Below are 13014 nucleotides of genomic sequence, written 5' to 3' on the forward strand. Positions count from 1 at the left end.
GTAGTAGTTTCATGCTGTTGCACTGTTGCTGACCTCCACATGCTCAACATCTTAGTCATAGGTGAGCGCCGTTGTCAGCAAAGCATAGGCTGGTTGAATAACTGAATTGACATACAAATGAATTGTGTGACTGAAAGTGAGAGTGAAGATCTGTATCCGTTCTGGCAGTGTTGCTGCAGCCCTACATTTGCATATATATTTTTTTTCTATAGACGTGCAGAGACTGTGGCTGAATGCAGGACCCCAGTTTGCCCCCCACTGCCTTATACTTATACGTAGAGTGATGGCTGATATTGGGCAGGTGCCCTAGAATGACAATGATCCCCGTTGTACATTTCATAAGACGTTCTGCAAAAGACGCTCTAACACCTCAGTCGTTTGGCAGTCATATTTATGTAGCTACAGAATCTCACAGCTGCTTATGGGTCAGATGAAGTTCAGAGATTGCATGGCTGAGTGTGAAAATCTGCAGAGTTTGCATGTTAGTTTCTGCATGTTGCGTGCAGTCACGCGTCCTTGTTTCTTCATCACCAGCTGACACAGATGTTCCGTGTTTTCTAATCCACACAGTTGGGACTTGAAGCTAAACGGCTGGCACAGTGCAAAGCTGGCCTCAATAAAACAAGTGCACACGGCTTTATATGCTTTGGGCAAACTGCCCAAATGAGAAATTATCAGGTGACTCTTTTTTTGCTCCTTACAGTACTGTCTTCCAGAACAAGTCAGATTCTTTGGAGTTTGAAGAGACATGTTGATGCAGGGAAATGTCATTTGCTTTGCCTCAGGTGCATCTCTCCATTATTTATAAGTGACAACTAAGAAGATGCTTTAAACCGTTTAATAATAACCTCCTTTAAAGGCGCCTTTAGAATGATAAGCTGTATTTACCTTGGCACAGGTGGAATAATGGCATTTCCGTACAGGGAACTGATGTATTGTGAATGTCAAATACTGTTGTGTCCTCTTTTCAAAATGGAGCTATAAAACGGGCCAGTTCCAAAACCCCAACTTGCCTTTTCTTCATGCCCCCAGAACTGACATACCTTCAGCCAACTAGTGAAAACCTTTCAAGGTTAAGCGCAATGTCTACTTCAGGAGAATATGGAAGCGAGGGAGGAATAAAATGCTAAGTGGTGAAGCAAAAATCAGAACATTTCTTGTCCCAAACAAAGTCTCAAATTTACTATTAATGCAATAAAGAACAACCTAAAATATTCAATAAATGCCTTCTTCAGAACCTTTGAATATAGATTTCTGAGAAATCTGGTCTACGTGGGTCCTGTCACATCTACACATTGTGAAATTCTGTCCATTTTAAACAAACAAAAAAAAATACGGCCTACGATTCTTTTAATGGAACATCCTATGCCCTTACTGAACCGATGACCTCCATAGAACAAGCCTCCAAAAAACAAGCCTGATGAACTTGTCTTTACTGTTTTATTTTCATTTTGAAGATGAACTCCAATGAAATATGAGCTCATAATCCTTCCCTGTTTATTCCATCTCCAGCTAAAGTGCTACTGGTTCTGTCAGCCCTGGCAATTCAGCTACAACTCACACATGTTGCTGAGCTGATGATGCATTCTTAGCATGTGTGACCCCTCTCTGACTCATAAGCTCTGTTTACAAACACAGATGGACATTCAGCTCTCGTATGAGAGCACCACTGCTAAAGCTCTTGTATAACGAAAGACAACTTCAGCATGTTTGCTGCTGATGGATGATACTAGGTAAGTGGTTTCTCAGTTACTGAGGTTAATCTCTGTGGAAATCCCAGCAAGTGACTCATATAGTTCCCAAAAGCTGGTGAGCTTTTGTGTTTCGATACAAGTGTGTGTGAGTGAACAGCACTGATTTTTCATGTTGCATTCTGTTACAATTACACATAATTTTGTACTATGACAAGTAAGACACACTTGCTGGGTGTCTCAGTACACCCACACCTACTATACAATCTTTAATAGGAACGCCAACATTACTTTTGTGTTTAGCAAACACATTTCCTATATCATCTCTACTAAGGCCTGAGTAGACTGATAAATTACTGTGATCAGTTATTTATCTCAGTGTTGCAGAGATCTGCTAAAGCCTGAGTAGACTGATAAATCACTGTACTGATCAGTTATTGATCTCAGTGTTACTGAGCTCTACTAAAGCCCGAGTAGACTGATAAATCACTGTGCTGATCAGTTATTTATCTCAGTGTTACTGAGCTCTACTAAAGCCTGAGTAGACTGATAAATCACTGTGCTGATCAGTTATTTATCTCAGTGTTACTGAGCTCTACTAAAGCCTGAGTAGACTGATAAATCACTGTGCTGATCAGTTATTTATCTCAGTGTTACTGAGCTATACTAAAGCAGGAGTAGACTGATAAATCACTGTGCTGATCAGTTATTTATCTCAGTGTTACTGAGCTCTACTAAAGCAGGAGTAGACTGATAAATCACTGTGCTGATCAGTTATTTATCTCAGTGTTACTGAGCTATACTAAAGCAGGAGTAGACTGATAAATCACTGTGCTGATCAGTTATTGAGCTCTGCTAGAGTATGAGTAGACTGATAAATCACGTTTAAATCACTGTGTGTTTTTGTTACATAAGCAAAACTCAGGGGGTCAAGAGAGGTCATGGCCTGTGTTAGTGACTGCTGCCTCAGTATCCTGGGTGAGACGGGAAAGAGAGCGACACAAACAACATAGCGTGCAGAGGAATGCTGAACACACACTCACCCATCAGCATGAAGCTTCACACAGATACTGATATGAACACACTATGACTGATGGTGAGGGCTGATAGTGTGTTCTCTCTCAAATCCTTGTCTCAAGCGGAAGAGGTTTAAAAATAACCAAAGGTGTGTGTGTCCTTATGCTCAGGGCGGAAGTTATTGTTGGATAAGTGTGTGTGAGTGAGTGCGTGCAGCTCAGATGAAACGGCTGGTGCGGCTTGGGCAGTAGTGTGTATTAGACTAGGTGTTTGCATAGTGTCTGCCACAGGAACTTATCAGCCTGATGTCTATGTAAATACAGCAGCTACTGGACATGTACCCACCAACAAAGCCTTATAAACACACACTTACACATATATTGTGTGATACTAGTAGCAGTATTAGCGTTCGTTCTCTCTCTCTCTCTCTCTGTCCCTCTCTCTATCTATCTGTGTCTTAAGCACTCTGTTGGTCTGTCTGTCTGTCTGTATGTCTCTCTGTCTCTATCTAACCCTCTCTCATTCTGTCTCTCTGTTAATTAACATTGCTGCCTGGTTTAGAGGTATGTAACTCCCTCCCACACCCACACTTACACATTAGCACTGTTCTACAACTGAGGCCTACTTGAAGCCCCCCCCAGCCACAATCCAGATTTCATGTCCATGTGGTGCCTGGATAGTTGAAACCACAACGTTTTGTCTATGGTTTGTCCATGGATGCCCACCAGGGCTAGTAATGGGACCAGGTGGGGTTAAACATGGGTCCTCTCTGGGCTGTACACTGCACATGAAGCTTAGATGGGACCAATGTGATATTTAAGTGGGCTGTGAAATAAGGGGGTCCATTTGTGAAGCCTAACTGGCTCCCAGTAACAACATATGTACTAACCCAGTCAAAGTACATGCCTACCTGGAACCCACCTAGGCCATATTCCACCCATGTGAGCACCACATGAGTGTGTTGGCTGGGAACATCATAACCACAGCGGGTGCCCGTGTGTCCCATTGTCCCATTGTCGCTGGGCCACCGGCTAGTTATGCTGCTGCTGGTTTGTGCTGTTGCCGGGCTGCTGCACAGACTACACTGCTTCAGGGCTGCATGGTTGCTGGGCGCTTGGCTGGCTATGCTGCTGCTGGTTCTTACTGTTACCGGGCTGCTACACAGACTACGCTACAATACAGCAAGAACTTAAAGTTAGTCTCATTGTTTCTACCTGCAGTCAGCGATCTAAAAACGGCCTCAGGGTCGAGTCTTAGTGCTTAAAACAAAGCTAATGACATTGAGAGCTTATAACTACCAATAAACCGTCTGATAAAACAGGACAACCTCTACTGCCAAGTTGAGATGTAAAGCATCTAATGTCTTCTAAACGTCGCATGCCATCATGTTGATGTTAAATGCCAACATTTATTTGTGAGGTGTGGTGTTCGCAGTCAAAAACATCTGTTAGACTATATAATGTTAATGTCCCAAGCAACGTGAAATTCTAACGTTGTTAGATGTTATGTACCAAAATTCAACATCTGTCGTAAAATTGGAGATTGATCTTAACTCCAGCCTGATTTCCCAACATCTATCTGACATTTGAATTGACGTCCATTTCCGGCTGGGAGCCATGATTCCCCATTAAGCAACAGTATTGTCTATGAGTTGCAACTGCATAGCTCGCTAACTGAGTATGGCTAACTGGATGAGGGAAGCTGGAGGTTTCCGAAAGGGGGATCTGACAGGCGAGACGGATGAGGGAGGGAGGAGAGGAGAGGAGTGAAAGTGCAGTTGGAGTGTGGGAGAAGATGGAGTGATAGGGGAAGAGAGAAGAGACAGCGAGCGCACGTTCTCCTCTCTTCAAATGAAGATGGATGAGGGAGGCCACCCTCCTGCTCTTGCTTACTGCTCCTGGGTTATTGATGGGCTCCGGGGGTCAGAGGTTACAGAAACAAAACCCTGGCTTCCTCTGTGCGCTCCGTGTGTGTCTACCCCCTTAGTCAAGGTGTTTGTGGGATTCTTGCATGGGGGATGAGTGTGTGTGTGTCTTTGTCTCACACACACACTTCAATCCTGCCATGTTCCACAGGGTCAATCCATCATACTACACTCCTAATAATAAAGGTTCCTAAACGGTTCTTGGCCTCAGTGTTTCAGTGTTTGCTAGAAAAACCTGTAACCTGTTTTGTGGAGGTTCTTCACACTCACCTCTCATTTATAAGCCTGGTTCTTATAAGATCCATCCATTTGAACATTCTTTAAGGGAACCAAAGATGGTTCTGTTATGGTATCACTGAGGAACCCATGTTGGCATGTTGAAATTTACTGTGAGAAATAAACAGAGAAAGTGTGTGTATGTGTGTATGTGTATGTGTGTATGAGGCAGGTTCAGCTTGTGTGTGTGTGTGTGTGCGTGTCTACAGGGAGGGGGGGTGGGGTCTCTTGGTCATGCTAATCACGCTGGCCCCACTAGTCAGTAAGCAGTGGGGGTTATCATTGAGCCATCCATCTCCATCCTTCAGGCCAACAAGGCGTTCAATTACGCTCCGATTTACTGCTCTCCCGGTCTTCTGCTTTGACTGGAACGCCGTCGGCGGAGACGATTACTATCAATCATTTGGAATGCTGCCTGAAATAATACCAGCTTTTAAGAGATCAGGCATTTCTTAGGCAGGAACCCATGCAGCCATCTCTCCCTCTGTTCATGTGCCTACTTATTTACACACTTCAGAGGAAGATTGTCTTCTGGCCTTCTGCTCCTGTTCTTCCTGTAAATCGAATTATTACTAACCTTTTGATTGAACTGAGTGGAACTTGAAATCTATTAAATGGGGATGAAGATCAACTGTGATTCGTCATACTAGACAGCGAACAGTATTCTATGCTTTCTGGAGATTAAACAGGCTGTTAGAGTAATGGCTAGTTGGTGTTCCTCTGGCATTGGGAATCTCCATGAGAATTTCCCCCTTAGATAAAGTGATAGTGTGAAAGTAGACCGGACAAAAGATTGGACTGTCTATTCTCATTTTTATTCACAGTGTCCACTCCTCCCCCCCACCACACTCAGATACAGTATATTGAATTACTATACTGGAATGTAGTTGCTCGGAATTTGGTCAGATTAGGTTTGAACTCGCTCGGCTTTCTGATTCTTTTGGATCTTGTTACTCTCCAAGTGCTGATATCTGTGCTATAGACGTTTGCTCTGAAATTGAAACCACAACTCTTTTTATTTATTTATTTATTTATTTTTTATGAAGTAGCGACTTAAGGTTTTAGTAATGCTTTTGATTTTCATTTTTTATGTCTATGTTGGCAGGAACTAAAGGGTAAATGGTCAGAATTCCAGGAGTAATAGATGTTCATGACGCATGTTACAGATGTTGAGAAATTTACTATAAATAGTCTTTTTTTTTTCCCAAAGAAACCGGTTTGTCTCCAAAGTGACTGCACATGTTCTCCCTCTCTCTCCTTTCCAATAACCCTCAGCTTCCCTCTGCATTGGAGGACGCCCAACCATGTAAAGGAGACTTAAACAAAATAAAATGATAATGGTTTTTATAAGGGGGAAAAAGTTGAAGGTTGAGTTTTTGATCTCATTTCCAAGTATTTATATGGAGTTAAAGTGTCCGATGATATTAGGGTAATTGCTGTGCACAGGGGTTTTGCAGAGAAGTTGGAGGGTTCCATGCAGATTCCTTTTGAATGCTATGATTGGTAATATGCCATACATAAACCTGCATGAGTGTGTGTGTGTGTGTGTGTGTGTGTGTGTGTGTGTGTCTGGGGGGGGGCATCTGGGTTAAAGTTAGCAGAGGCTGATGGGCCTCAACCTCTGAGTTGGGGATGAGTTGAGGTGGTAATCATCTAACATTCTGACCTCACTAAAACTTTAGTTACAGAATACAGTCAAAATCTCACAGCAATGCTTCAAAATCTAGTAGAGGACCTTGCCTGGACAGTGGAGACAGATAATCTGAGGTTATCTAAATTTTTCAATTCCATTGATTTTAAAAGAAACAACAAATGAGCAGGTGTCCCAAAACTTTTGTCCATATATATCATTTCACTTACAGTAACATAGAAACTGTACAATGTCTGCCTTGTATCTTGTTGTATTGGTAGTAATCATCTTGCAGATTTCATGCTCCCAATTGTAGTATGTAGTACCTGTGTACCTTTCAGCCTTTTCAGGAAATTTTATTAAGGATTACATACTTTTTGTTTCTGCCATAACAAATGAGCATATCTCTGAAACAGTCATTTTAATAATATAATTCTGTTCATGCAATAATACAAGATTTCTGTATTATTGATTTCTCAATTATAGTGTATTATTGAGAATATACCACAGTTACATTTACATTTACGTTTAAGGTATTTAGCAGACGCTCTTATCCAGAGCGACTTACAAAAGTGCTTTGCTATTTACTCAAGAAAAACCTTAGCTGGTTTGAATAGACTAAAAATAAAGATACCTCTAAGTTTAGACATTACTAAAAGTTTTTGACAAAAAGACACAAAAAATGATTAACAAGAAAATTTCCTTATATCCACAAAGAACCCCAGCTCCAATCAGTCCAGTCAACTGCATTTTAACACTGAGAGGTCTTAGTTCTCTACCCCGTGGATCAGTTTCTCCTGGTCTGTGTTTGTTTTAATTCGCTTGTTGTCAAGTTCGTTCTGTTTAACAGGCTCAGTATCAAGGGCTTGTGTAATGGCTTTGCTAGGTTACAGGCCAACAAGGCAGGTTGATATTTACAAAGATGCATTCGGAGTGTGGTTATCGTGAGATAGTGGTAGTACCTGAAAGTACTGTATTAACTGTTACTGGAAGTGACTGCCCAGACGAACAGACCTTTCCTATAAGGGCTTTGCTTTAGTCCTTTGATCTTTCATGCCCATTCTTCTCTTATTAATTCTCCTTCTCTCCCACATCTGTTCTACTGAATGCTCTACCATCACACTGTTGAGAGTCTCTACATGAAGCTGACTCTGCAGAAGGACAGATGTGTTTTTTTGCACCCATCAGCTGATGTTCTAAAACTATAACCATTACAACAGCATGTTCCACATGTTCAGTCTGGGTTTGAAGTACTTCAGCTGTGTTAATATGTAGATTTTAGGCCTGCTGTTTATATAATTCACATGCTCAAAATGTAAAACGTTAAACCTTTGAGTATTCCTTTTCCATTTTAACAAATCGGCTTGTGGTTACTGGCTTGGATTTATGAGTCTAGGAGATCCTGTTAATTAGTGTAGAACCTTTATATTACATTTCATCTACAAATATGAATATTTAAAGACCCAAAATGATTTGTGATCCCTTATCATTTGAATAATATACTATACCCCCATACACACTCCTAAAAATGAACGAATAGATGTTCCAATTGTTAACAAATGGGTGAAACAGTTGTCTCACCTATTTCTTAAAAGTGCTATGATTAGGCTTAGAACCAGGGTTAGGTTTTGGGTTTAAGGTTAGAGGTAGTGTAGATAACTGAGTACATATTTAGGCAGCTAGAAGGATCTGAAATGCACCAGATTAAGGTTTAATGTGGTTCCTCAATGGCATTACTTCAAATAACCCTTTTCAGCAGTGTAGAAAACATGTCTATATATATCTGTAAATGTGCCAGTTTAGCCAGTATGGCTAATTTTCAACTAGTCCCTGGGCAGACACAAAAGGACTAAGACACTCATTCACTCATAAAATGACATAAAACATTAAAGATACCCACAAAAAACAAGACAACTTATTCAATGAATTCAATGAAATGGCATAACAGTGTAATGTAATATTAATTGGAAAACACCAACATAAGTTTTGATGTGTGAGTATTCAGAGACTCATACAGTTCATTTTTGGGTGACCTTCTCAGTCCCTTTTTACACTCAAATACAATGACATTACCAGGTTACTTTTACTACTACACTTTTCTCTCATGGAAAATGCTAACTGTTAAAACTAAAGCATGCATTTGCGCCTCATTACAGTCCTGTACAAAATTTACTCCAGTGCTGTTTTTTTCTTTTTTCTTTCTTTCTTTTTTTTTTTTTTTTTTTTACAAGAGACCAGTAACTGGTTAAAATATGAATGGGATTTCTGATAACACTCAAAGTGACAGATAAAGCCCTGCCCGTCAACAAAACAAGCCATGATCTTACCGCAAGCAGAGAAAAGATGCTGATTAATGGTGCTAGTGGGGAACCCCCTAACCCCTTCCCCCCACCCCCATCGATGTGGGGATCTATGTTGTCCTATGTCCTATCTATGTATCCATGTTATTTGTGCACTATTGAGCCGAACGCTACAAATACTTCTTGAGGTTTTAATCACATGTTCTCAGTTTTTTTAAACATGTTCTTGAAATGGTAATTTGACCTTCAGTTTTGAGAATTTTGATTTCTCTTTATTCATAGAGAGCAGAGCCCGGTCTTGTGTAATTAGAAATAGTCGCCTGGTGGTGTTGCAAAGATGGCCGCCAAGTAGACAGACTTGCCTATAAGGACTTTGTTTTTACTCACTAAAATAAACTGAAAACTGTTCAAGAACTGTTCAAATAACTTCCAAGAAATGTCCCACTTTGACGTTGTCTTATTTACTGTAACCCACCATGTGCTGTATTATTAAAAAGACATAGAAACCACGTCCCATGTTGGTTAAAAAAGTTAAAGGTCTGTTCAACCGCTTAAAAAAATACATCTTTTCAACTTTCACTTTCAACCAGAATGGGATGCGGTTTCAACAAACAGCACTGATGTTTTTTCAATGTCTTTGTGACAGCATAGTGCTGGGTGCGCAGGGAATCAGGTTCTGTTCTCACAAGGTCTTCAAGTAATTACCTCAGTATTGTACGAGGAGTTGCTGGGTCAACCAGCTTGTGTTCATGCTTTACCCCTTTCTGTTTCTTCACAGGTAAGTACCTGGTAATACCATGGTAAAAGTGCATGTGTGAAAGAGGCTTCAGAAAGAGAACCAAAGCTGAAAGTTGGAATACAGCAAACTCTTTTCATCATCTGAGTGCTAGGGTAAAAAATCTATACTAGTCATTTTCTCTTAGGCTTCACCTGGCTGCCAGCACCCTGCATCACCCTCTGTGTGTCTCAGTGATGGATGGTAGTGCCCGTTGGCACTCAAACTAAGGGATGACTGAAAGAGTGCTCATCTGGTTTTAAGATTTGCAGTAGTGGGAGTCATTTCGGTTTCCTTCTTTTTTTCTCTCTCGGTCTCTCCTTGTTTTCTTAGGAGTGATTGTGTGCCATAGGATGGCTAAGCATCTATTATAATCCTCGCAATCAATCATTGTTACACACACAAACATGAACATGCAAAGAGGCACCAGGCATATGCAAACAAATCTGACATACAAATTTCACATTGGGAAGTCAAGCTTTGATGGTTGTATGGTCACCTTTGGGAACACTAAATGCAGAGAAATTTCTCCTCTAGTCTCTATTTCTCCTGACACAGAGCAGCCATCCCTAGAAAAGCCATGTCAACCATGTGTCAGAGCTCTAACTTGCATGGCTAACTCGCTCTGTCTGTGAACCCACCCAACGCATGGCTGTTTCTTATTTGTTCTGTTCGTTGCCTCTGAATCGTATAACTTTAATGACAGTAAAGGATTAGGAGTGTCATGACTGGACCAGACTCAAGCTGAATCACTGAATGACATCTGTATTTATTTCTTTATTACAATGGCACATCCATGTGATTCCAAAGCATTGTTGCTGTATGAAACCAACCCAAAGCCATATTAAAGTGCAATCATTTCTGATGGATGTCCCTCTTTTCCTAATTAACTCCTTAATCCCTCCTGTTTTACACGTGCACCCCTGCCCACATTAACTTTTCCAACTGACTTGCATTGTTGCAGCTTGGTTTGTTAACATTTTCCCATGCTCTGGGGTCTAGCTTTTTGAAGGCCCGGGAAACGACTTGGTTTTATTTACACGAGAAAACCACCGTGACTCAGCCTCTATTCCAGGTAATGACTCTGACTGCTCTGGAGCAGTGCTACGCCGTGGCCTCTGTAGTCTTCAGTAGAGACAGGTCAACAGCTGTGAGCCATCAAAGTCATTAAGGAAGCTGATATGTCTGCTGGCTCTGGTGAAATCACTGTATGTTGTAAAACAGTTTGTAAAACAATGAATGACTGTGTAGGTGACCAACTTGTTATGGAGTGGAATATTATCAGGCATAACAGCAGATGAGCAACACTAACATTATTGCTGAGTGGGAAATTGTGCCTCACAGTGCTTGAGAGAGTTGAAACTGGGGTAAAAAGTCCCAGTGGTGTAACTACTGGCAGTGCAGTGTGTCATTGCGCTGGACCCCCCTAACACCCTTATTGGACTCCTTAAATGGTTAATTATGCAATTTTGCACTTATGACTTGTGTAGCTATGATAATTACATACTTCAACCATCAAACAACATTACAGCACAGATATTGGCATTGGCATTGCTAGGCCAGTTTTAGGGGGAGTGTTTAGGCAAAGACCCCCTTCTAATCAAATTCATCATTAGTTCTAGGGAGTGTACAATGTTGAAATTGCATGATCATGAAAAAAGGGGTTACATTAAAAATCCAGCCAAGTTTGGATGAAAAGAATTCACAGAAATACAGTATAGCAAGGCTATTAAGAAAAAGCTGATTAGGTGTCTAAAAGCTGTCTCATCATTTACGAGTCAATCTCTTTATGTGTGGCAGCGAGACAAGGGAGAGACAAGGAGGAGGGAGCCAGCGCTTGCTTGTGAAATGATCGTATTTACTGTAATAGTGCGTCCTGTGAATTGTCCACGCCACTGCATGCAGCGAACCATCACATCCATACTGTGATGGATGAATACAAGTGCGGTTACACCCCTATTTTAATGATTGGGGTCTGTGTATTCAATCAAAAATATTTAGGACTATTTAGGATCTATTAAACCTAAAAAGAACCCAACACCATATGTCCAAATGTTTGTAGAGACCCATTCTAATAAAGGCATTCAGCTACTTCAAGTTGTACCCTTTGCTAAAAATGGATGTGCAAATACACACACACAGCTAGTCCCTGTAGAGAAGTACTGCCAATAGAATAGGACTCTCTGGAACAGATACACACCAGGCGCGGGTTAAAGCAGAGTAAAACCCCCAAGCATTGAGCTGTGGAGCAGTGGAACTACATTCTCAGGAATGATGGTGCTCCATCCCAAACTTTTGGGATAAGTTGGGGAATTGGGGATGAGGTGGGGTTGTGATCATACAACATTTTAACTTCACTAACTCTAACCAAAAGCTAGTAGAAGGCCTTCCCTGGACAGTAGTGACAGTTATTCTGTTATTCTTATATTTTGGAAGAAAAATTGAATGACCAGGTGTTGTAATACTTTTGGCCATATAGTGTATCTAAAAGAGAGGAGATGGCATTGCTTGACTTTGGGCCCCCATTATTTTATTATATTAGGGTTTATAAGCTCTTAGTCACAGTCCTGAAAATTCCCAATGTTGTTTCTATGTAGGTTATTTATTGTTTTCTGATTGGATCTATTACTCCAGTGTGATTCATCACTCGGTGAACTACTGTCATTTCCTGCATCTTGCCAAACCTTGTTCAGCCAAAGACTGTAGGTCCCATGAAGACATTTTAGGATTATTGGATACTTCTTAACACATCTTGTGGTCTGCTTTGGTCTGAACTTGCTAGGATGAGCTGACCTGGCTTGTTGGCAGTTGTTTCACTTGTACTTTGGGTTGACTTTATTTTATGACGCTAGGGTCCTTAAGCTCTTAGTCACACTCCTAAAAAATTCCCCAACGCCGTTTCTGCGTAGGCTATTTATTGTTTCTGTTTGGATTCATCACGCAGCCTCCATTCTACACACTGCTGTCATTTCCTGCATCTTGCTAAACCTGGTTCAGCCAAAAACAGTGTGGTTTTATGTTTATGTATGGGCATGCTGAGTCATGTGACACATACTCAGATCCACACAGCACATCCATCAAGAGCAGGGGTGGGGAACCGAGAGCTAGAGAAGATTTTCTGCTGTAATGCACTGACTGAACTTGCCGATGAACAGGTGATTGAATCAGGTGGGTGGAGCAGAAAAAGCACAAAACTGTGCTGCAATCCGACCTTGCAGGACTGGAGTTCCCCCTCTCTGATCAAGGGTACGTTTTGAGGACTTTCCTAAATGCCTGCAGGTGTGTTTAAGACACGAATGAGTGGAATTGTACAAAACTAATACAGTAGCTCACCTGACATGCCTTCAATCAGATGGAGGAAATGATGGTAGTGTATGCGTATGTAGGGTGAGAGTGGGTGT

This window comes from Salminus brasiliensis, chromosome 9, assembly GCF_030463535.1.
Source record: "Salminus brasiliensis chromosome 9, fSalBra1.hap2, whole genome shotgun sequence".
Taxonomy (NCBI): Eukaryota; Metazoa; Chordata; class Actinopteri; order Characiformes; family Bryconidae; genus Salminus; species Salminus brasiliensis.